Source organism: Heliangelus exortis, chromosome Z (genome assembly GCF_036169615.1).
Source record: "Heliangelus exortis chromosome Z, bHelExo1.hap1, whole genome shotgun sequence".
Lineage (NCBI taxonomy): Eukaryota > Metazoa > Chordata > Aves > Apodiformes > Trochilidae > Heliangelus > Heliangelus exortis.
In genome coordinates, this window is record NC_092454.1 from 20,908,822 (window position 1) to 20,932,206 (window position 23,385).

The 23,385-nt window shown below is 41.6% G+C and overlaps 1 protein-coding gene across 1 annotated transcript in view; it reads left to right on the top strand.

The window, feature by feature from the left end:
• The window catches only part of KIF2A (kinesin family member 2A), a 289,833-nt gene that overhangs the window by 138,860 nt on the left and 127,588 nt on the right, over positions 1–23,385 (top strand). The window lies entirely within an intron of this gene.

A 23,385-nucleotide genomic window follows, 5' to 3' on the forward strand; every position in this document is an offset into this window, starting at 1 on the left:
CTTTAGATTTGTACACATGTAATCTTGTTCAGAACAAAAAGAAAACAGCAATTTGGCATGTCTTTATCTTTGCACAATCATTGATCAATGTTGTAACCACTTGCATTTGTGCAATTCATGGATCATGGCCTAAGTAAATATGCTTGACTGTTATTCAGTTTTTGCTTTGTGAACAAAACATTTTAAAATATCTGAAGACTTTCACAACATCTTGTTCTGTTCTCTTAAGTATCTAAAAGTAGAGCCAACTAGAGTGTGTACTTTTTTGCCTATTTTGCTTTCTGTGGCAACCAGGAGTTCCCTTCTTGCATGTCTGCTGTTTTAAACAGATTAGCCAGCCCTGCTGAGCTCCCACTGAGGTGAGTGGGAATGCTGCTAGAAACTTATTTTCCTTAAGGAATACTCCATGACGGTTCTACAATACACGTGCTTCCACTGGAAGCTGGATCTGACATCAATACAAAAGTGCAGAGCAAGGAACTAATGCAAGGAAATTAAGGATAAATCTAGCACCGGACTTAACACAAGTACCATTTGTTAAGACAAGGACATCTTCAAAACAGACCAATATTGGCAACCTTGGTGACCCCCATTGTGGTTATCATTAATTATTTGCACTTCAACTGAGAAAGTGGGGAAGTCTAGATGTCAAGACAGCAAAAATTTCTTTCTGATTTACATTATTGAAATTTAAAAACCAGGTTTGCTTCTGCTAACATTTTTTTCCTTCTTATATTCTTGCATGCCATGACTTGTCTCAATGTATTGTATGAAGGTTTGTGCCACGGTGTCATATTGTTAACTTTATCTTGAAGTACACAGGCCACAGCAGGGCATAGTATGCACAGTATGCAATGACTAATTTGTTGCATGACAGGCATTAGATTTCATTTAAAGGGTTTCCATATAATTCAGCCAGAAGAAAGTGGGCTTTCTGATATGAGGGGCTACTAGGGGCTAATGTGAGTAGATGAAATGCCAAAACGGCAGAAGACAGGAACAAAACTTTCCACAGGGAAATGCAAATTTAACCATCTTCAAATTTCCAAGTTACACTTTAATCCAGGAAGTCTCTTCCCCCAAATGAATTGTTTCAGATTACTCCAGATCTTATTGAAATGAAAATGTTGCAATGCTGCACTCATTTTTCTGACAGTTAAAAAAGTTTTGAAGTGTCTGAATAGCTGTCAAGATTCTAAACAGCCCCATTTCTGATTTTTCTTTGCATTTCGGGGAGTACTTAATCTAGACATGATAGGAAAAAAGTGGCAAGTCACAGTACAGGGAATATTTACAATACTAGTACCCTTTTTCTCTCCTACCTTTTCTCATTTGCAGCTGTCACCTCATTAGTTAAGAAGAGATTGTGCATAGCTGAAGCAGAAGGATGCATACCTCAAAGCTCATACTTGGTTGTGGTTATCATATAAACAAATATACTACCAGTTTCTGTATACTAGAAAGAAAATAATTCATTCCCCTGTCCACTATCTTTCCCTGATAAGACTCTTTCAGTTTGAGGGTTTTGGAAATGGTTGGTGTTGATTTTGTTACCACTGTACCTAAATATGTTCCAAGGGTGGTTCATTGTTAGATGAAGCCCACTGGGCTCGAACCCATACTTGTCACTCCTGTCATGACCTGCAGGAAACATTTAAAGAAGCCCACTGAGGGATGATGACTCAGAAACAGGGACAACAGAAAACCCTGATCAGCGAGACAGTCAGCCCAAGGCAGGAACAACACAGGATAGCGATTTGGAAGCTGAGATAATTGTCCAATCCATCTCTCTGAAAGAGATACAAAATTTAAGAAAGGATAATGTTTGTGATGAGGGTGAACCATTGCCTTAATGGCTAATGATGTGCTGGGACAATGGAGAGGATACAGTAGACCTAGTGGTCAGAGAGGGGCGGCAGCTGGGATATTTATCCAGAGATGGGGGTATTGATAAAGTAATTGAGAGAAAAGTCTTACAGTCTTTAAAAACGCCTTTTGTCTTTGATAAAAAGCCAATATCCTTATAAGGACAATATCAAATGACACCCTATTAGATGGAACACTGTGGAAAGTAGCATCAAATACTTCAGGGAGCTGTCAGTTTGGAAGGTCATCTGTGATGATGGGGGACCACCTGAAGATCTTGATGAGGTGCTGTGCAGGAGGCCTTCGTATAAAAAGTGCCTCTCCTATGTGCTCCCACATTTTGAGGGGAAAGATCTTTTGGGGAGATGATGAAATACCACCAACTGTAGGTGAATTTATTATCCAGCTATGACAGTATGATGCCAGTGTCTCTAACCCCCTGCAGGCTCGTGTCTCAGCTGTGGAAAAAATGGCTGGGGAGTTCAAAACCATGGCTTCTTTTGAGAAGCTGCATGATAAGTTATCCAAGATGGAGAGGGAGACTAAAACTAATTTTTCTTCTGAATGGATTCATGTATCAGCTATTGAAAACAGATGCTTTCCAAGAAGACCAGCTCTGGGTAAGCACAGAATTCTCTGTAGTCTACATTATGTGACCTTGGTGTAGACATGAGTATAGGGTATTGCAAATCCACAGTGACTCTGAGTGCAAAAGTAGCAGAACTGCAAGATAATGACATGAGAGGTAATGTTTCCAGAAGAAAGGCTGGTCCAGTCTCCTATTGCTGGATCAAGTTGATGGGTCTCCAACCCCACTGTGAATCAAGGATGTAACAGTGAAAGTCTGGTTTGCCACACAAACTCTTCTGTTTAGTGTGGGTGCTGTACTTATCAGTAGAGGGGCCCTGCCTCCTGGCAGGAGGGGGAGAAGGATAACCAAGTTTACTGGACAGTGTGGATTTGGTGGCCTGGCACAGCAGAAACATAGGGACACAGAGCCCCAGTAGACAGTGGTGCTCAGTGCACCCTGCTACCATTGAATCAGATGGAACAGACTTTGTTACCATCTCTGGAGTCACAGGAGGGTCTCAAGAACTGATTGTAGGGGAGGCTGAAATGAGCCTGACTGGAAATGACTGGGAGACCCACTGTATAGTGACTGGCCCAGATGCTCTGTGCATCCTTTGTATAGACTTCCTCTGGAAGGGGTATTTCTAGGACCCAAAAGGGTATGAAGTGGGCATTTGGTGTAGCAGCTGAGGAAACTGAGGGCATTGACCAACTGTGTACCTTGCATGGCCTTTCAGGTGACCCTTCTGTGGTGGGTCTGATGAGGATAGAGGAAGAGTACTCACTGCTTCTAACAGAGTATGTTATCCGCAGTACCATACCAACAGACTCCCTGCTTCCCATACAAAATCTTATTTGCAAATTGGAGATCCAAGGGATGATCAGCAAGACTTGCTCACTGTTCAGCAGTCCTATATGACCAGTGTGAAAGCCTGATGGAGAATGTAGATTAACAGTGAACTACTGTGGTCTGCATGAAGCTAAACGATCAATGAGTGATGCTGTTCCAGATATGCTGGAGCTCCAATACGAACTGGAGTCTAAGGCAGCCAAATGGTATGCCACTATTGACATTGCTCGTGTGTTTTTCTCCATTCCCTTGGCAGCATAGTGCAGGGTCCATTTTGCTTTCACCTGTAGGGGTGTCCAGTGCACCTGGAACCAACTGACTCAAGGGTGGAAGCACAGTCCCACCATCTACCATGGACTGATCCCCACTACACTGGAGACCATCTACAGTACGTTGACAGTATTGCTGTATGGGCTAATACAGCTGAAGAAGTCTTTGAAAAAGGCAGGAAAGCAATTTGCCTACTATTGGAAGCTGGTTTTGCTGTAAATAAAAGTAAGGTCATGGGGCCTGACAGAGAGATCCAGTTCTTGGGAATCATATGGCAAGATGTGAGCCAGCACATCCCTATGAACGTTGTCAGCAAAATTGCAAAAATGTCTCCACCTTCTTATATGACAGTGACAGGGACCGTCCTGGGCACAGTGAGGTTTTGAAGGATATGCATTCCTGGGTACACTCAGATTGTACCACAAAGGGTTTTACAAGTCAGTCACCTGAAGTGAAACTTTCACTTTACAAATGTCCTGAAAGAAAAAGTTTTGCATAGGTCCCTGAACAACAACAGGTTGCTGAGCAGAAAAAAAGAGAGATGAATGTGATGAGACAGTGGAACAAGTTGCCCAGAGAGGTGGTAGAAGCCCCAACCCTGGAATTTTTTAAGGCCAGGATGGATAGAGCTCTGATCTAATAGCTGATCTATTGGGAGGTGGGGCAGTGGGGTTGGAACTAGCTGATCTTAAAGGTCCCTTCCAACCCTGAAAATTCCATAAGATAGTTCATGCAGTGGCCCTGGGACCTGTCTAAACAGGATGGGAAATTAAAATTTGCTCTACACTGCAGCCACTGATAATGGTCCCATCTGGAGATTCTGGCAAAAAGTAGCTGATGAGAGTCAAAGTTGACCCCTATGGTTTTGGAGTCAGCAGTATAAAGGTGGTTCAGAGGCCACCTCTCAAGACTGTCTGGATGGCCTCCTTTCCCTCCAGCGTGCTGATTGCACAACAGAGCTTGGTGTCCTCAGGACACTTGCTGAGAGTGCATTTAGTCCCACCATCTACGTCTCTGACAGTAGAGTCAGGAGTCCAAAATTTAAAAAAATACTGTTCAGAATTTCCTCAGACCTAAGTATTCCTCCCTAAAAGAACAAACGAGCAAAACTAGCTCAAGTTAGCACTAGGACAGGCAGGTTGTGGGGTTGCTTTTTGTTTTAAATTTCCAGTCACCTTAAGTTTGATGGAAGAAGGGAAGAGGATGGAAAACTAGTGTTTCTTTAAAAGATAAAGACACTCATAACATGTTAAGTGACGATATGAATACCAGCTGGTAATGCCCTTACAACAGCCTTCAAATCAGCTGAATTTTGTTCTCTAAACCAATATTATTACAAATCCAACTGTAAATCACTTTGGATTACCTACTGATATTAACAAATGCCGAGTTATGCTTTCTCAGTTGAACTGAGTCAGTCAACAATGTACATGTGCTTCACCTCTTCCAGTGTGAAGAAACATGTCAGTGTATATGAACCATTTCAACCACCAAACAAAAAGTACATGGTTCAGTCAAAACCTCACTTCAGGGTTTGAGGTTTCAGAGATGCTCCTTTGCAGAGGTGTCTCTAACAGTGGATAAAGTTTTTCCAGCAGTACCTTAAAAGGCATCTCAAAGGTAGAAGAGCTACAAATATTTTCTTTCTTAGAATTACAGGATCATGGAAAAGTTTTATCCCTTAATCTGCTTCTGAGCAGATTGTCCTTCTGAGGCAGCCTGGGGCACATTTTGCCCTGCTTGCTGGAAAGGCACACAGCTGGCTCATGTCTAGCTTGCTGCTCACCAGGACTTTGCTTGTGCTAATTCCACTGGATTAACAACTGTATGTGCACATGGCTGTACTGCCGTACAAATGATTAGGGATAAGCATTCTTACCCATATTTTACCCATAGCCCTACTTGGGAAACTAAAATGGGAAATATCTGTGCTAAAAACCAAACCAAACCAAACCCAAAAACAGAGGGAAAAAAGGAAAGTTAACAGGCAATACTCTGAGACGGTTTGCACATTGCACATTTAGCCAGTAATTCTACAACATGGAATTCAGACAGACAAATGACACTTTGGGTAGAATTAAGTTTAGGCATCTGCTGTGTAAATTCCTGTCCCTGGACAAACTGTCCAGATTTCCTTCTTATTCTGGAAACCAAACAAATGTGTGGAAGGGAGCCTTTCATTTCAGACCAATTGCAAAACAATTACAGAAAGATATGGGACTACCCTAGGAAACACAGTCTCCTGCTAGCCTTAGATTTCATATTGCAGAATAGTTAAATCAGTCAGTGGAATTGTGTTCTAATTCTCTCCATCTGAAAAAGAAGACTTGACAAACAGCTCAAGGCAGTCTTTTTATTTTCCCTGCCTTAGCTTTCTCAAAATTCTCTGCACACAGCCGGGCAAGAGAGAGCTGAATTCAGTTCTTCAGCCAAGATGTCTCAAACTGCCCTGAGATCGTCTGGTGCCCTTTAGGTAGCTCTGAAATGCCTCTGCTTCCATGCTCCACTCACAGAGGCAGCAAGCAGCAGTTGTGTTTGTGTTCAATTCACTCCTTGTTGCTGTCACCCTCAGCACCTCTGGCCCTTTGAAGGAGCACTGAGCTATGTGAAGGAGGACAAGAAGGTTTCTAACATTTAGAAGCAAATTTGCGTAGGGGTGAATGGTTATGTGCAACACTTGTGCTATCTTTCATCTGGTAGCAAAGACCTATAATGGAAGGACAACAGTTCTGTGCTCTCTTTGTGCCATTGCTGCAAATGAAAAGGCAATGTTACCACTCCTTTTCAGGCCAGGCTGCAGAGGTCCATTTTTTAACAAGGTACGTACCATCAATTCCTTGCACAACAAATCTTAATTCATTTCATGCTAACCACACCCATGAACACAACCCATTTCTCCTTATTAAATGAACAATTTGTAATAAAAATAGTGAAATAACAGCAAGAAAAAAGTAATAAGTAAAAATATAAAAGCAGGAGAAAGGAACTTACAAGGTTTACACTTGGCTGCAACAATAACACGTGAATATGAAAAAAATCTAGATGATCTGTAACATGGTGAATTACAGTATTATTTTGGCTGGAAAAGACCTTCAAGATCATGGAGTAAATACTATGTGTGAATAGCACTTAAAGGCCTCCAGTGATGGTGACTCCACCATTGCCCTGGGCATCCTGTTCCAATATCTGATAGTCCTTTTAATGAACAAATCCAACCTAAGCCTCCACTGGTGCAACTTGAGGCCATTTCCCCTTGTCCTCTCACTTGGAACTTCATTGAATTGACTGATCCCCACCTCTTCATAACCTTCTTTAAGGTAATTGTAGAGAGCCATGAGGTGTCCCCTCAGCCTCCTTTTCTCTAGGCTAAGCAAGCCTCAGCTGCTCCTCTCTCCTCACTGTGCTCCAGACCCTTTATCAGCTTCATTGCCCTTCTTCTTTGAACACATTTGTGTAGCTCAGTGGCCTTTCTGTAGCGAGGGTCCCAAAACCGAACATAGCACTCAAGGTGCAACCTCATCACTGCTGAATACAAGGGTAAGATGACCACTCTGATCCTGCGGACCACACTATTCCTTATACAGGTCAGGAAGCCATTGACTCTCTTGGCCACCTGGGCACATGCTGACTCATGTTCAGCTGGCTGTCAACCAGCACCCCCTGGTCCCTCTCTGATGGGCTCTCTAGTCCCTCCCTCAGGCCTGTACTGCTGTTGAGGTGCGGCTGAAGTGCAGTACTTAACATTTGACCTTACTCATGCAATTGGCCTTGGCTCATTGATCAAACCTGTCTAGAGAGATTGGTAAAGTCATTGTGACCCCCAGACAAGCTCCCTTAGCTCCATTTAGAAGCACTCTGTATAGTCAAAACATATAATAGACAGCTCAGGACACTGATCAAAGTAAGAGGCTTCACTTTCTAAGAAGGGACAACATCACTATCCCGAGGCATCATCAGGACTCTGCTGGTTGAAGCAACTCAGTTATCCTCAGAGACTGAGAGCACAGAATAAAACCATAAGCAAATAATGCCACCGGGAGCTTTCAAACACTTAAATTTGAGCAGCTGTATTGAAAATTTATAGTTTAAATAGTTGAAGTACTGTGTCTTCCTCACTAAAACTGGTGTCCAGGTACAGCATTGGTAATCTGATACAACAGCCAACCAATATAATCACGTAGGATTGAAGAAAGGACACAAAGCTGTAAGAGATAGAGACATCTAGAGTGGCAACTGAAGGAATAATTTAAATTATTACTGTCACCCACATGTAGGCAACCAAATCATATTGCAAATGAGTAGCTTAATATTTTTTAATGGGGAATAGGGAATAAACAAGATGAGTTGCACATGTCTGCCTACCTTCAGGGATATGATGTCATTGGCTATGACTGGAGCGTGGAAATGGCTGGGTATAAACTGTTTAGATAGGACAGGAAAGGGAAAAGAGGAGGGGGAGTCACTCTCCACATCAATGACCAGTTGGAGTCCATTGAGCTCTACCTGGGGACAGATGAGGAGCAGACAGAGACCCTATGGACAGAGACCCAGAGGATTAAAGGGAAGTCACAGGCAAGAAATATCGGAGCAGTGGTCTGCTACAAGCCACCCAACAAAGATAAGGCCTTCTTTAGACAGATAGAATCTGCTATGCATTCGCAAGCCATGGTCCTCATGAGTGACTTTAATGACCATAACATCTGCTGGACGGAAAAACACAGCAAAGCAGCAGCACCCCAGAAGGTTCCTTGAGTGACATGAAAAATTCTTCCTCCAAATGGTAGGGGAAACAGCCAGAAAAGGAACTTCGCTAGAACTTGTTCTCACCAAGAGAGACAGTCTGGTGAGTGCTGTAAAAATTAATGTGAGACTAGGCTGCGGTGACTGTTATACTATAGAATTCGAGATGCTTAGGGCAATGAGGAAAGTGTGAATTAAACTGATGACTCTTGATTTTAAAAGGGAGACTTAGTCTCTTCAAGACAAGAATCTGCTTCATAGGGTAGAATGAGATAAAGACCTGGATGGGAGAGGAGCTCAGGAAAGCTGGTCCATATTCAAGGATCACGTCCTGCATGCACAGGGCCAACTGAAGAGGAAGGCAGGCAGGAGTGCCAGGAGGCCAGCATGGATCAACTCCTGGACATACTTAGGCGTGAAAATAAAGTTTACAGTGGGTGGAAGCAAGTACAGATAACCTGGGAGAAATACAGAGAAGTAGTCATAGAAGCAAGAGATCAGGTTACGAAAGCAAAAGCACAGACAGAATTGGATCTGACAAAGGGGGTTAAGGACAACAAGAAAAATTTCTGTAGGTATGTCAATGATAAGAGGAAGACAAGGGAAAATGTGGGCCCACTCCAGAAGGAAACGTGAGAGCTGGTCACTCAAGATACAGAGAAGGCTGAGATACTCAATAACTACTTTGCCTCAGTCTTCACTGGTAAGGATCCTGGCCATACCCTCCATGTTACAGCTAAAGGCAGGGACGGGGAAAAGGATGATACTCACAGTGTAGATGAAGGGCAGGTTCAAGACTACCTAAATAACCTGAAGGTGAACAAGTCCATGTGACCTGATGGGATCCACCCGTGGGTCCTGAAAGAACTGGTGGATGAACTTGCAAAGCCACTGTCCATCATATTTGAAAAGTCATGACAGTCTGGTGTAGTACCTGATGACTGGAAAAGAAGAAACGTAACCTCCATTTTCAAAAATGGAAAAAAAGAACCAGGGATAGTTCCAGTCAGTCTCACCTCTCTGCTGGGAAAGATCATGGAGTAGATCCTTCTGCAGGCTCTACTTAGGCAAGCAGATAAATGACAGCCAGGGGGGCTTCACTAAAGGCAAGTCCTGCCTGATTGATTTGGCGGCCTATTATGATGGGGTCACAGCCTCGGTGGACAAGGACAGAGCAACAGACATCTTCTACCTGGACCTATGCAAAGCACAGGACTGGATGAGGATGCTGAGTTGCATTTAGCAATCACTCTGCTGGGCTGGTTTCAAGAAAAGCTCAGATTGTGCCATTTCAGCTGTGTACTCCCTCCAGGGCATTGTGTCAGGACAGGAAAGGCCTCTTAGCTTTTAAAAAGGTCATGACTGGACTCCTGAGGGACCTAGATTGCCCTCCTCTATCCTTGGGGAAGAGGCTGATTTTCCAGTGTGTGTGTGTAGAGGGAGAAAGGATTGTGTAAAGTCTTGGAATGAAACATCAGGCTGGGGCTTAGGCAAGTTTGAGGCTAGAGGGGAATAGTTATGATTCTCCTCCTGGGTTGTCAGGCAGAGATTTATTATTATTGAGATGGTTTATTTGAATGCAAGGACCCTTATGCTCAAGTTTGATTTCAGTGAGCAGAAAAAGAAAGACAAGTTCTCAAGTGAGAACAAGACAGAAAAGTGATCAACACAAGAAAAAAAGATTTAGAAGATGACTGTACGCATACAAGACAGACCTGTGTGATGACAGCTGAAAGAAGGGGCTTGTCACATGAAACCTTATCAATACTGGAGCACTAGCAGCTCCAGTAATACTTCAGCTCTATGGTTTATGGGTTTGTTTTGCAGGTTCAGTAGTAGTATGAGAACAATTAGTAACTAAAATGAAAAATAAAATTATTTTTAATTTTAGCAATAAAAAAAGGTTTTTCATGAAAACACTATCCCCTGGTTTGACAACATATTCTGAATGTTTTAAAAGGCCAGAGGTCTTTCTTTAAAGCTTATGCAGCCATCAGGCACAAATCCAGTAATCTGATTCTACTTAAATTCACATGGGCATGATGGGATGCCTCCTTTGTGCTGTCCAGAGGTGGCAAGAATTACTTGGCATAGAAAGCAGCAAATTTCTGTATGAATCTGCTGTATTTTTGCAGAGTTGAGCCCTGCAGATGCTGGAATGTTGGAGTCTCTTTTATAATCTTTTATACTCTTCTTATAAAGGCTGGTGGATACACCTGGGTACTTTGAATTTTAGGTTGGATGTTACAGGAGTGCTACAAGCAACAAGGACCCGTGGATTGACCAGGCTATGCCATTGTCTGGCCAGCCCAAAATTTTCCCTCCAGAACAGGTGCCTAAGGGAAGGCTGGCAGATATACCAGTCCACATGAGTAATGCTATTTAGCCAGCTAACACAAAGGAATATGTGCCTCCAGGCATCACATGCCCGATTCACACACTTCACATGATCCCAGAGGCCATGTCTTCCTAGGGGTTTGTCCATATAAATCACACATGCAGTTGCAGGATGTAAGGGCCTGTTCTTCCAAACTATTTCCTTTCTCCAGTGCCTGGGGCAACCCAGCTTATAGAGGTTTTTGAAACTTAGCTTTTGTGATGCACACCCTCCTCATTGGATGGAGGAGAGCCTCACTCAACCTACTAACCACCCCCCTTCTAATCCACCCCAGGATGTCATTGGCCTTCTTGTCTACAAGGGCACATTGCTGGCTCATGGTCATCCTCTGTCCACTAGAACTCCCAGGTCCCTTTCCTCTGTGCTGCCCTCTAGCAGGTCTGTCCCCAACCTATACTGGTTGTTCTTTCCCAGATGCAAGACTTTACACTTGCCCTTGTTGTAATTCATTAAATTTCTCCTTGCCCAGCTCTCGAGCCTGTCTAGGTCCCTCTGGATGGCAGCACAGCCTTCTAGGGTGCCAGCTAGTCCTCCCAGCTTTGCACCACCAGCAAATTTGCTGAGAAGACACTCTGTCTCATCATCAAGGTCACTGATAAAGATGTTGGACGCAGCACTGGTCCCTGGGAGACTCCACTAGTCACAGGTCTCCAGCTGGACCCTGCACCATTGGTCACCACTCTTTGGGCTTTATTCTGTAGCCAGTTCTTAATCCATCTCACTGTCCATTCTTCTATTCCACATTTCCTGAGCTTACTCAAGAGGGTGTTATGGGAGACTGTGTCAACAGCCTTGCTAAGGTCAAGGTAGACTACATCCACTGGCCTCCCTGCACCTACCTGTTCAGTTACAACATCATAAAGGCTATCAGATTAGTCGAGCATGATTTCCCCTTGGTAAATGCATGCTCACTACTCCTGATAGCTTTCTTAATTTCCATGTGCTTAGAGACGACCTTCAGAATGAGCTGCTGCATCATTTTTCCAGGGATGGAGGTTGGGCTGACTGGTCTGTAATTGCCTGGGTCTTCCTTTTTGCCTTTTTTGAAGTGGAGTGACATCTGAACGCCATCTAGTGGAATCGACTGGCCCCTGCAGGTTTGCTGATGACACCAACATGTGTGGTGAAGTCAACACAATCAAGGAAACCAGAGGGACTTTGACAGGCTTGAGGAGTGATCTGCATGCAGACCGCATGAAGTTCAACAAAGCCAAGTGCAAGGTTCTGAACGTGGGTCAAGACAGTACCATGCACGAATACAAGCTGGGAGGAGGAAGAACTTGGTTGTGGTGGTGGACCAGAAGATCAACATGAGCTGCCAATGCACACTTGCAGCCCAGAAAGCCACCTGTGTCCTGGGCTGCATCAAAAGAAACATAGACAACTGGTAGAGTGAGGTGATTCTCCCCTTCTACTCTGCTCTTGTGAGACCTCTAGGCTTACTTTCAAAGAGATATGGGGAAAGGTTTGCAAGTCAGTGAAGAAACTGATGTGTTGTTGCTTTATCAAAATATCTGGTCATTGTGTCAAACATCAACAAAACTTTCTGTCAGAAGCTCTAACTGTCCCACTATTCTTTCTAGTAAACCATGTCTGTGGGAACTGAAGCACCTTGGAAGCAGTGAAAAGTGTATCTCATTAATCATAAAACCCTCCTATGGCTGGACTAAGAGCTACTAAAAGAAATGACAGCATCAAGTGACAAAGATAGAGAAGGCTGGGATGGAAAAGATACCTCACCTGCAATTTGAACATCATGAACTAGAGGCAGTAATTGGCCCTACATGCAGAGAATAATGTCATCATTATTCTTATTAATTACGACTTCTAATCTTGGTATTAGATGATCTCTCTAACATGCTCAAAACCAAAAAATTCTGGCTTCTGTCCATGTAAACACACTGCTTCCTGTCTGTAGTGGAGGCTGCAAATAGCCTCCTTTGTTGACCAATATCTGGAGTGCAATTTCAGTATGAAAAATTGGCAGGCTCTGAATCTGGCCAAGTTTTCTGATGTTTTCATAGGATTTCTTGTGTAATATGAATTTTTGGGCTTTAAAAGGATGATGACCTTAATTTTCCATTTAGATTTTAATCTAATGAAAATAGCACCTGTTGAATGAAAGAAAAGAAAATTTTCTTTGTACAAAAGCAGCACTGCAAATAACTCTGATTATTAAGGTGAAGAAAGGAAAAATGAAGAAGTGTTTCAGCTAAAGTTGGTTAGCACCTCCTGGATTTTGGCTTTCTGGGAGCTTCTCAATCTGCTGCACATGCTCATGTTTGTTTTGGAAATCAGACAACTTAATGTCCTGGCAGACTTCTTGACTGTTATTCATAAAACAAGAAATGCTAATTCTTCACAGCTGGTCCATTAGCCTATGTGTCTTCACACTGTTCCCACTGTGATCAGAGTCCTAAGTAATAGGAATGAACACATTTTATACAGTTGTGCAGGCTTTCCATAATGCTGCATATGTCTTACAAAAGATCATGCAAAATTCAAAGGATATGGAACAAAAGGATTTTTAAAGCTGTGTTACTCTAGAGCAATATTTGTGGAAAAATCTAAACAAAACTTGAGGACACAATGACTTCATACAAGTAAGTTCTGTTCCTGCAAGTGCCCTTCTGTGTGACCTTGACTAGAGCCTTATCCCTCTGCTGTGCCTTGATTACCTTTTTTACCTCCTCCCAGTTTGCTGCTGAGACCTGCAGACTGAAGTAACAAGTAATCTGAAGTCCTGGGTAGGACTGGGTAGGTCAGGCATATTCTTGAAAGTGATCTTGAACTGTTTTTTGCTATTATACTTTTGTATAGTGATCTCGATTTTTAACATCCTTGGACCTGAGATGACTGGAAAATTCTTTTATGCTCTTAATTATGTTCAAAGTGCCTGATAGAGAAGAGGTTGATGAAAGAATTTTTATGACCACTGGGAGACCTGCTTTCAATTGGTCTCTGTAGGTGAATCATTAAATCTACCCCACTGTCTCTGTTCTACATTTCTTGAATAGACTAATGAGAATAAAACTTACTAATGATTTTTGGATAGGCAAACTGTAGGAATGTGTGGGCCTACAAGAGCCTGAATAATGAAGTGGGGAAAAAAATAAAATGGAAGTAATACAACAGCTCAAGCCTATGCTAACCAACAGTGGTAAGGAAAAAAAAACACCCACACAACAAAAAGCAATTTAAGATTGTTCTTCAGACTGCCTGTGTCCATAGGATTACCAAAACAATCCTTTCAGACAGGTTGCTTCTCAAGAGAAGTGCTCAAAACAGGCTAAGCCTTCCCTAGGCACCAAACCTTGTGTTTGCCCCTGCACAAGCCGCAGTCACATGCAAATAGCCATCCTGCCGATTCAGTAGGAATTTGCCCGAAAGTAACCTTTCTCCCCTGAAGCAGTGGCATTGTTTAATTCCCTTCTTATATTAGTCTGGTGGGCCGCTTTCCTGTGGCTGTCAGGCAGCAGCTATCCAAGTGGAAAGCTAAGCAGGCAAAAAAGCTCAGAGGAATCAGTATGCAAATATGTATATAATCCATGTATAAATATATACATATATATGTATGTGTAGTTTAGTATATGTGTATATATGTATTTTAGAGAGGGGTGGTACTGGAGGCTGCTGATCTCAGACAGTTCAAGACTTGCTTTCCCCTGAAAGTAAATGAAAGTTTCATTCCCATGGTGGATGTGGCTGGCATGTGGGCTCTTTGAAATGTATTTGTATATCTTCCCTCTTTGTTCCTTTTTGGTTTCCCCCATGTGCCTCTCTCTGGGAACCTTTCTGCAGAAAAGGAAAGCCACCCTTAAGAGGCCACCTGTAAGACGATCAGATGCCAATCACAAAAGAGAGGTCAGGAAGGCATTGGAAAGAGCTGTGATCATCTGTAAGTTATTGGGAGGGGGTGAAGACAAAATATATTTGGGAAGGTGGGTAATGACACGGATGCAGTGAGTAACTTCTCACTGCCCACTCATGCCATTTGCATGCCATTTCTTCCTAGTCTATATTGGTTTTGGATTGCTTCTTCTTCCGAAGCAAGCAGCTCTCCTCTCTACCTACTGGTGCTACATAACCCATCCCTACCCACACCCAAAGAGGAAGGGCACATCTGGAGAGGCTGTGGTTTTCATAGGTAGTGTTGGGGTCTAGTTATCACTACTACAGTTAACAAGAACAACTGTCACCTCTTATAGCTCTCTGACAGCTGTAGTCCTTTCTCCAAGACTCCCCTGCTTCTGACTGTGCTAACTGTGTTGTCTTCTCTTGCCAACTTATCTCCTCACTGTGGGGCCTCTGAGGGAGACAAACAAGTCTCCCAGATACTGATAGTATGTAAGAGCCATTTTTAACATAATCAAAAGGAGCCATGAAGCCTACCCACAACTTTGTGAAAATACCTCAGGCTCAGACCTCCTTTCTTCTTGTAAAAAGAGTACAAAGGAGATGTCTTTTAGGGAGCAGAAGTCAAGGGTGTGTCTCTCCGGGAGAAGCAAAGTCTCCTTGAGTTCACCTGATTCTGCTATTCATCCAGACGGTACAACACATCTCCCAGAATAGCTAAACCAACCAGCAAACTGTCCTATGCAATATGAAGAACTTATGCCAAGCTGCTAGAAGTATTCTTTGGCCAAGGCTGGCAGGAAATTAAAAAAGGTGTGTGTCTGTGTGCATGCACTGATATAGAGAGTATGTTGTAGCACACTGAGCAGAGATGTGATGGACAAATCTATCAAAAGAGACTGGCAGCCTATTCTTTTCATATCAGCAGGACCTCAAACATTGTATGCATATCCCTGGGACTGTATTTCATACTGATGTAAAAGGCCATTTTGACCTCTGACTTTATTATGAGGTATTTTTCAGAGAAGTGACTTCTGACCCTAGAAACACCATCTGTAAATGGTAACTTGTGAACACAAAAGAGAGGAAAAGATGAGATTCCTATTAGGTCTATATGCCTTTAAGGAAAATGGATTGTTCTCACACTACCTGGGGGTGAAGACGATGATCTAGGCTCAAGACTACCTATGGTAAGGGATACAGTAAGTAGCTGAGTAGCTCAGACCAGGATGTGCTGTAACTACGTAAGAAGGACAGAGCCAGTTATATGTTACAGTTTCACCGGATTTGGAGGGTGCGCATGGATGGTATACCAGCACTGCACAGCAGAGACCAACTTATCTTTAGCATGCAGTATTCAGAGTACTGAGTTACTAGGAAAGGTTTGGGGTTTTTTCCCCCCCTCTCTTTCTTTCACTGGTTTTTAACTTTAAAAAATGTGAAAAGTGCTGATAAATACTGCAAGTGAATGATAGAGTATTTACTCATTCACTCTTGCCTCATTTGTGAATTTATGTCTTAACACTGTTAAAGAGCAAAGATCTTTGTTATACTGCACTGTTCCTTTCACACAGCAGCAGCCAAATTACTAATATTTCCCAGTGTCTTCTCCGTCTCTGCATTGATCCCTGCTGTTTCCAGCTGCTCAGGGTGTTACATTGGACCTTTCTTTTTTTTCTAGAGAAGTTATTCTCAGTCTGGTACTCTGTTATTAATTCAGCATAAGTAGAAGGAGACACATTCATGTTCCTTGCCAGCCTGCTTGTACTAAAGAGCTATCTGCCTGGCCAACCTTCTGCATAGCACTTTACATGGCTGTGCATGGTGACAGGAATATTAACAGGCTTTCCTTCACTCAGGAACATGGCACAGAATCAAAACTGCGAACTCAATGAAAGTGGTAGACAACAGAGATGTGTTGACAGAAGCTGCCTTTGTGATGTGTTCTCCTTTGTCAAAGGATTCTTAGTCCTGGATCCAGGCTCTTAACTTAGCAGATACTATCTGTTTTCTGGCATAGCTACTGTCACATTGCAGATGACTTTCCTTAGGGCAGAGAGCTATGTGATTCACCAAAGTAGCAGCACTTGAAATCTCCACCTTGAGTGCTACAAGAGTGAGTTGTTTCCAGAGGTTAAGATGCTTCACTTGCTCACAACATACATTTATCAAGTGTTAAGAGTAAGGGGTTTTAATGTCTCTGCTTTTACTTTGTATTAATTCTTCTAAAGTTAAAATGTATCAACAAAGAAAGGACTTGCATCTTAGGAAAAAAGTTCAGGGGACCCATTACTCAAGTTCCATCAATTCTATCCTCAAATGTACCTCTGACAAATCTTGACTTGCAGGGAGCAGGCAGTTAATCCTCTTCTGCAATCAAACTGTTTTTAATATAGTTACAGAGATTCATCAAATCCCTATTTCAAATCTTCAAGCATCTCCTCCACAAATATCTGAATTTATTTCCACTCACCATCCATTTATTTAATCTAAGAAAGCCTAGTCTGGCAAAGTAATAGGAGAGACCTGAACTTAATGCAAATGTTTACTCCATGGACCATCTTTCCTTCAGTCCAATATAGAGTGTGCCACTTAATTAATGATGAAAGTTTTCTTTCATCAAGGATTCATCAAGTTTTTCTTCAAGGATTTAGTATACTTTTCTCATCTCTAGAAACATTAAATAAAGGACTCAACTATATAAAATATACATTTGGATGGCTTTTTTACTAATACTATGCAAGCATGTAAAAGTGAATTCTAACAACACATAGAAGACCTTGTAGGGAGAAATACACTCCTGCTTAAAAACACAGTATGTACATCATCAATTAATACTATAGAAAACAAGAAATGGAGTGCCGAGGATATTGTCTTTAGGATATGGATCCAGTTTCCTGAAGATGCCATAAGGTGACTTAGAAAGATGTATCTTGTTATCTTGATAAAATGTCTTTCTTCCCCTATCTGTGGTGGCTTTAAGACCAAAAACTGGAGTTAAAGGCAGCCACATAGGAAAGGCAAAAAAAAAAAAAATGTTTCAGAGCACTCGGAGAAGCAGCTGATGCAGGCTCATATCCTACATGGCTGGAAGGGGGATAGTCTTGCAGTAAGTAACACAATTTCACAAGGCTCTGAGGCCATTGGACAAGGAACACAGCAAGGTATTGGCGAGGGAAAAGATGCTGCACTCTGCAAAGCTGGTCAAAAGGGAAATGAAAGGAGGAATGGAAAATAGGATTCATCAGCAAGCTAGCATACGTTTGGGGAGAAGGTCATAGAGGCTTAGTCATACCTACATAAAGATATCCAAGCATCTGGTCCAAACTTGGCAAGAAAATACAAGTTCTCCTCTCTGGTTATTTAAAATCTACTTTTCAGAGCCCTTTGCCAACTTCGTTCCACTTTGTCTGTAAGAAAACGCTACCACGGAACTGCAGTTATCTCTATGCCTAAGTTGCCCAAGAAGGTCTTGAAAGCAAGAGGACTATTACCTTGATAACTAACAATGTGCCATCATGGGGATCCGGTAAGAGAATAGACATTAAAATATGAACAGATGTTCACGGACTGCTCAGCCAGAAGAAGTACTACCAAGCAGCAGAAATATCTTAGAGAGGGTTGTTTGCCGAACGACAAGATGTCCCAGTAAAACTTAAATAGAAGGTTTGCCCTCTTACCATCTTCTGATGCCTCCCATACAAACTCAGAATTGTGTTTGCAAATGCAGAAGGTGAAAAATGACACCCAGTTTTGAATATGAGTTGATGCTTAAGCCTTCCATTAAAAAAACACTCTTCCACAAAAATGCAATTTTTTAATGTTCCAAATTTAAATCTACATTAAGTATGAGAATAAGTTTACAAAAATGTGCACCAACATTTCCTTAATTTCTCCACAGCGTCTTTAAATTCACTGATATTAAAAGAAAAACAAAAACTACAGCAAGGAACATGAACACAGCTGTATATATAAAAATAGAGAAAATTCAGCAGGAATCTTTCTTGAATTGGCCATCATATAGGCATTTACCTACTCTGTAATTGCTCTCTGCTCAGGACATTAAGAGAAGACTGACAGTGGAAGCAATCTTTCTATTGCACAAAGCATAATCTGTGTCTACTGTCTAGAGCCTGGAAATAAAATCAGGGAGAGTAAGATACGTGTTTCACCCTTGCACTGAAAAATCTTGCAATAAAAGGACAAAATTTTTCCAAGATAAACAAGAAAAATTGCCTTAATTTTGTGTCTGACTTATAAATACATTAAAAATGGGGAAAACTTAGTAATATAAATAATATCTCTATTACGTTCAAGAACATGTGGGTGGGTGTTCTGGGTGGAAAAATTTGCTCAGGCAGAGGTCTTCTTCCTTGCTTTCCCTCTTCCTCTTAATTTATTCTTATTGCTTAGTAACTAACCAGCTGAATATGTGCTTCTACTTTTTAAACTTTATTTATATCTTGCTCTTCATCCTGTAATCTTGGTGTTCTTCCTATATTGGGTCTTTATACACTTTTCTTTAGAATTGGTTTGTTATGGACTAAACATTTTTAATGATGCCAACACAATTTAAAGCACTTCAGTTTATACATAGCTGCAGGTGAACACTTTGGTTTTCTCTATGTCAGGAGAATGTGTTTTTCAAATCAAGGAAATGCAGAGTAGCTTTACTGTGCTAGTCTTGGTGTAGCTGATTTCACTACATGGCAAGTCAGTGCTGTACAACTTGCTGCAACACCAAGGACACCCTCATCCCTCAAGACATTTCTTAGCCTCGTTTTAGAAACCTCTTTCTTCTTATTTTTTTGTTTGTTTTATAATGCTCCAAAATTTAGACTTCTGTCAAGCTTGAAATTCCCTGTTACAACGCAAAAAAACCTCCTGCTATGCTATTTTACATCTTTTACATCTTGCATCTTGCCATCAGTGAGGTATCTAAGTCTCAGTGTGACCATGCCTGCTCTCAGAGCAAGACTCAGGAAAGTGCTGGAGGTACACACCACCTGAGACATCATGTTACCATGCCACACAGAGTAGTGATCTGGAGTCACATGAGGACATCCCTGAGGTCACTCCCATTGCCTATGGGGACATCTGCCTTGTCAGTAAGAAGGCCAAGGCAAACAGTGGGGTTTGCTTGGGATTGTCTCTTACCTATACATGGGATGTTAATGAAGGTATGATGTACCATGTTTTTCTTTCTCTCTCTCTTTTTTTTTTTTTTCTTCTTTTCTTTTTAGTTGGGTGCTCTTTACATCACTGCAATTGCACATTTTGTTCTGGCATACCATGGATAAACAAGTATGCACTGGCCAATAGATGCTGGGAACATGTGTCAGAAGTAATCTAGAATTGATGTTTGACCTAGTATCTGAGCAGATCATGACCTGACATTGTATGCACTCAGTTTGGTAATGATGTGTAAGAGGAACAAAGGCAAGAAAGTTGGAGCTATGCTTTAATTTTAAAACTGGGATACTATGCCAGGTGTTAGGAAAGCACTCAGGAGTCCATACTGTCAATAAAAAGATTTTTCCCAGTCTCAGTGGGGTTTGGATTAGGCCTAATACTGGGAGGGCAGCGTTGGCCTTTTCCCCAGGAGCACAAGCCTAGTACCCTCCACCTCATATCCAGAGTCAGGCATGGGAGAAGTTTTTAATCCCAAGGGCTAAGGGAGCCTTCTTCAGTAGCAACCTCCCAGGTTTCCAACAACCTAATGGCTCCTGAATGCAGCACGCCACAGAAAGGAAGAAAGGGCCTCACCGAAGCCTAAGGACCTGGCAAGGAAACATCTTGAAATATTTTTTTTATGATTCTTTTGAAAAAGTGTGGCTATTCTTAGCATCTTTTCAACCTTTTCTTATATGAGAATCTGTTCTTACTGTTCCTAGCTACTGTGGAGCACCTGCACATAAGAAGAAGTGGGGCTCACTGTCAGTCCTCTCTGATGATTCATGTCCTTTTGTCACTACTTAGAAGACTCTAGGTCTACAGCTAATTGTGGGTATAAAAATTGTAGGTGGAGCAACATGAGATGTGTCCTCACTTCCTGGAGCTTTTGAGTACAGACACATGGCCAGCCAGGCTGCCTCACTGCTCACCAAGTGGTTCTACATGGTGGGGTGATGAAAAGTAAAAGAGACTCTCCAGAGCCATTGGTGAGAAGTGAGACTATTGATATCAGGTTACTTTCCACAGGAATGGCCTACAATGAAGAAAACACTGTTTATCTGACATGAATGGCTGGGAGATTACATCACTGGACATACACTGCATCCACATGCTAACACCTTCTGCACCCAAAGTGGGCCCTGTTTAGCATCTTTTTAGCTTTTCTTATGTGGATGAATTGCTCTGGCTGAGCTAACTTGAAATGATTTAGGGAATCATCCTGAGCATTGCTGAGCAGAAATAGCACCACACACGGTTATAAAGGCATTGTTGAGACAAGATCTACATGGGATGTTCTGCCAAACAGTTCCCTTCCCTTCCTCTTCTCATTTCCTTGTTCTCCTTCAGTGACTGGAGAATGTCTTTATTTGTTTTGGTGTAAGCTGGTGACTTTCCAGACTTTCCTACAAAAGTCATTTGACTTGAAGACTTTTCTGGGAAGAAACTAAAAGAGCAGTGATGACTTGGTGGCAGTTGGATTGGTCCCCTTGGACCTGAGGATTTTGATATTGCTATGTTTGGATTCATAAAGTACAGAATAGGGACAGCCCTTCATTGACAGCTGAATCAAAATGGAGAATACTACAGCTAGTTTAATTCATACCGTTCACTGAAAATTTGTTTTCAAAGCCTGTTTTTGACTAGCTGTAGAAACATGTTCGCATTGCCTTGTTCATCCAAAGCAGCAAACTTCTGACATTTTGTTTCCAACACACACATAAAAAACCAACACACAACTATACCTGAAGGGAGAAAAGTATTTTCCATAGCCAGTCATACCAGTTTTTTGAAGTAAAAAGTATTGGTATACAAAAATGTGGGATTTACACAGGCCTTATGATTTCAAGGCTTGTGGAAATCAACCACCCATTTTAGAGGGTGGTTTTCACACTGCTGAATCAATTGACTGTCCTCTCAGCGCTTATAGAAGAACTAATATTGCACTTCAGTTGTCAAGCTCTTAATTCATTTCCCCCTGCAATCTAATGTTTAAAGTGTGTATTGCCCCAATGTGAAACTAGCTACCAAATTTAAGGCACCTATGCAAGTCTAATCAGCTAACTACCAAACTGCTAACGAGTGTGGAGAAAAAAAAAAAAAGGGAAGAGAAGAAGGGGAAGAGAAGAAGGGGAAGAGAAGAAGGGGAAGAGAAGAAGGGGAAGAGAAGAAGGGGAAGAGAAGAAGGGGAAGAGAAGAAGGGGAAGAGAAGAAGGGGAAGAGAAGAAGGGGAAGAGAAGAAGGGGAAGAGAAGAAGGGGAAGAGAAGAAGGGGAAGAGAAGAAGGGGAAGAGAAGAAGGGGAAGAGAAGAAGGGGAAGAGAAGAAGGGGAAGAGAAGAAGGGGAAGAGAAGAAGGGGAAGAGAAGAAGGGGAAGAGAAGAAGGGGAAGAGAAGAAGGGGAAGAGAAGAAGGGGAAGAGAAGAAGGGGAAGAGAAGAAGGGGAAGAGAAGAAGGGGAAGAGAAGAAGGGGAAGAGAAGAAGGGGAAGAGAAGAAGGGGAAGAGAAGAAGGGGAAGAGAAGAAGGGGAAGAGAAGAAGGGGAAGAGAAGAAGGGGAAGAGAAGAAGGGGAAGAGAAGAAGGGGAAGAGAAGAAGGGGAAGAGAAGAAGGGGAAGAGAAGAAGGGGAAGAGAAGAAGGGGAAGAGAAGAAGGGGAAGAGAAGAAGGGGAAGAGAAGAAGGGGAAGAGAAGAAGGGGAAGAGAAGAAGGGGAAGAGAAGAAGGGGAAGAGAAGAAGGGGAAGAGAAGAAGGGGAAGAGAAGAAGGGGAAGAGAAGAAGGGGAAGAGAAGAAGGGGAAGAGAAGAAGGGGAAGAGAAGAAGGGGAAGAGAAGAAGGGGAAGAGAAGAAGGGGAAGAGAAGAAGGGGAAGAGAAGAAGGGGAAGAGAAGAAGGGGAAGAGAAGAAGGGGAAGAGAAGAAGGGGAAGAGAAGAAGGGGAAGAGAAGAAGGGGAAGAGAAGAAAAGAAAAAGAAAAGAAAAAGAAAAGAAAAAGAAAAGAAAAAGAAAAGAAAAAGAAAAGAAAAAGAAAAGAAAAAGAAAAGAAAAAGAAAAGAAAAAGAAAAGAAAAGAAAAAGAAAAGAAAAAGAAAAGAAAAAGAAAAGAAAAAGAAAAGAAAAAGAAAAGAAAAAGAAAAGAAAAAGAAAAGAAAAAGAAAAAGAAAAGAAAAAGAAAAGAAAAAGAAAAGAAAAAGAAAAAGAAAAGAAAAAGAAAAGAAAAAGAAAAGAAAAAGAAAAGAAAAAGAAAAGAAAAAGAAAAGAAAAAGAAAAGAAAAAGAAAAGAAAAAGAAAAGAAAAAGAAAAGAAAAAGAAAAGAAAAAGAAAAGAAAAAGAAAAGAAAAAGAAAAGAAAAAGAAAAGAAAAAGAAAAGAAAAAGAAAAGAAAAAGAAAAGAAAAAGAAAAGAAAAGAAAGAGAAAAGAAAAAGAAAAGAAAAAGAAAAGAAAAAGAAAAGAAAAAGAAAAGAAAAAGAAAAGGAGAAAAAGAAAAGAAAAAGAAAAGAAAAAAAAGAAAAGAAAAAAAAGAAAAGAAAAAAAAGAAAAGAAAAAAAAGAAAAGAAAAAAAAGAAGAAAACGAAAAGAAGAAAACGAAAAGAAGAAAACGAAAAGAAGAAAACGAAAAGAAGAAAACGAAAAGAAGAAAACGAAAAGAAGAAAACGAAAAGAAGAAAACGAA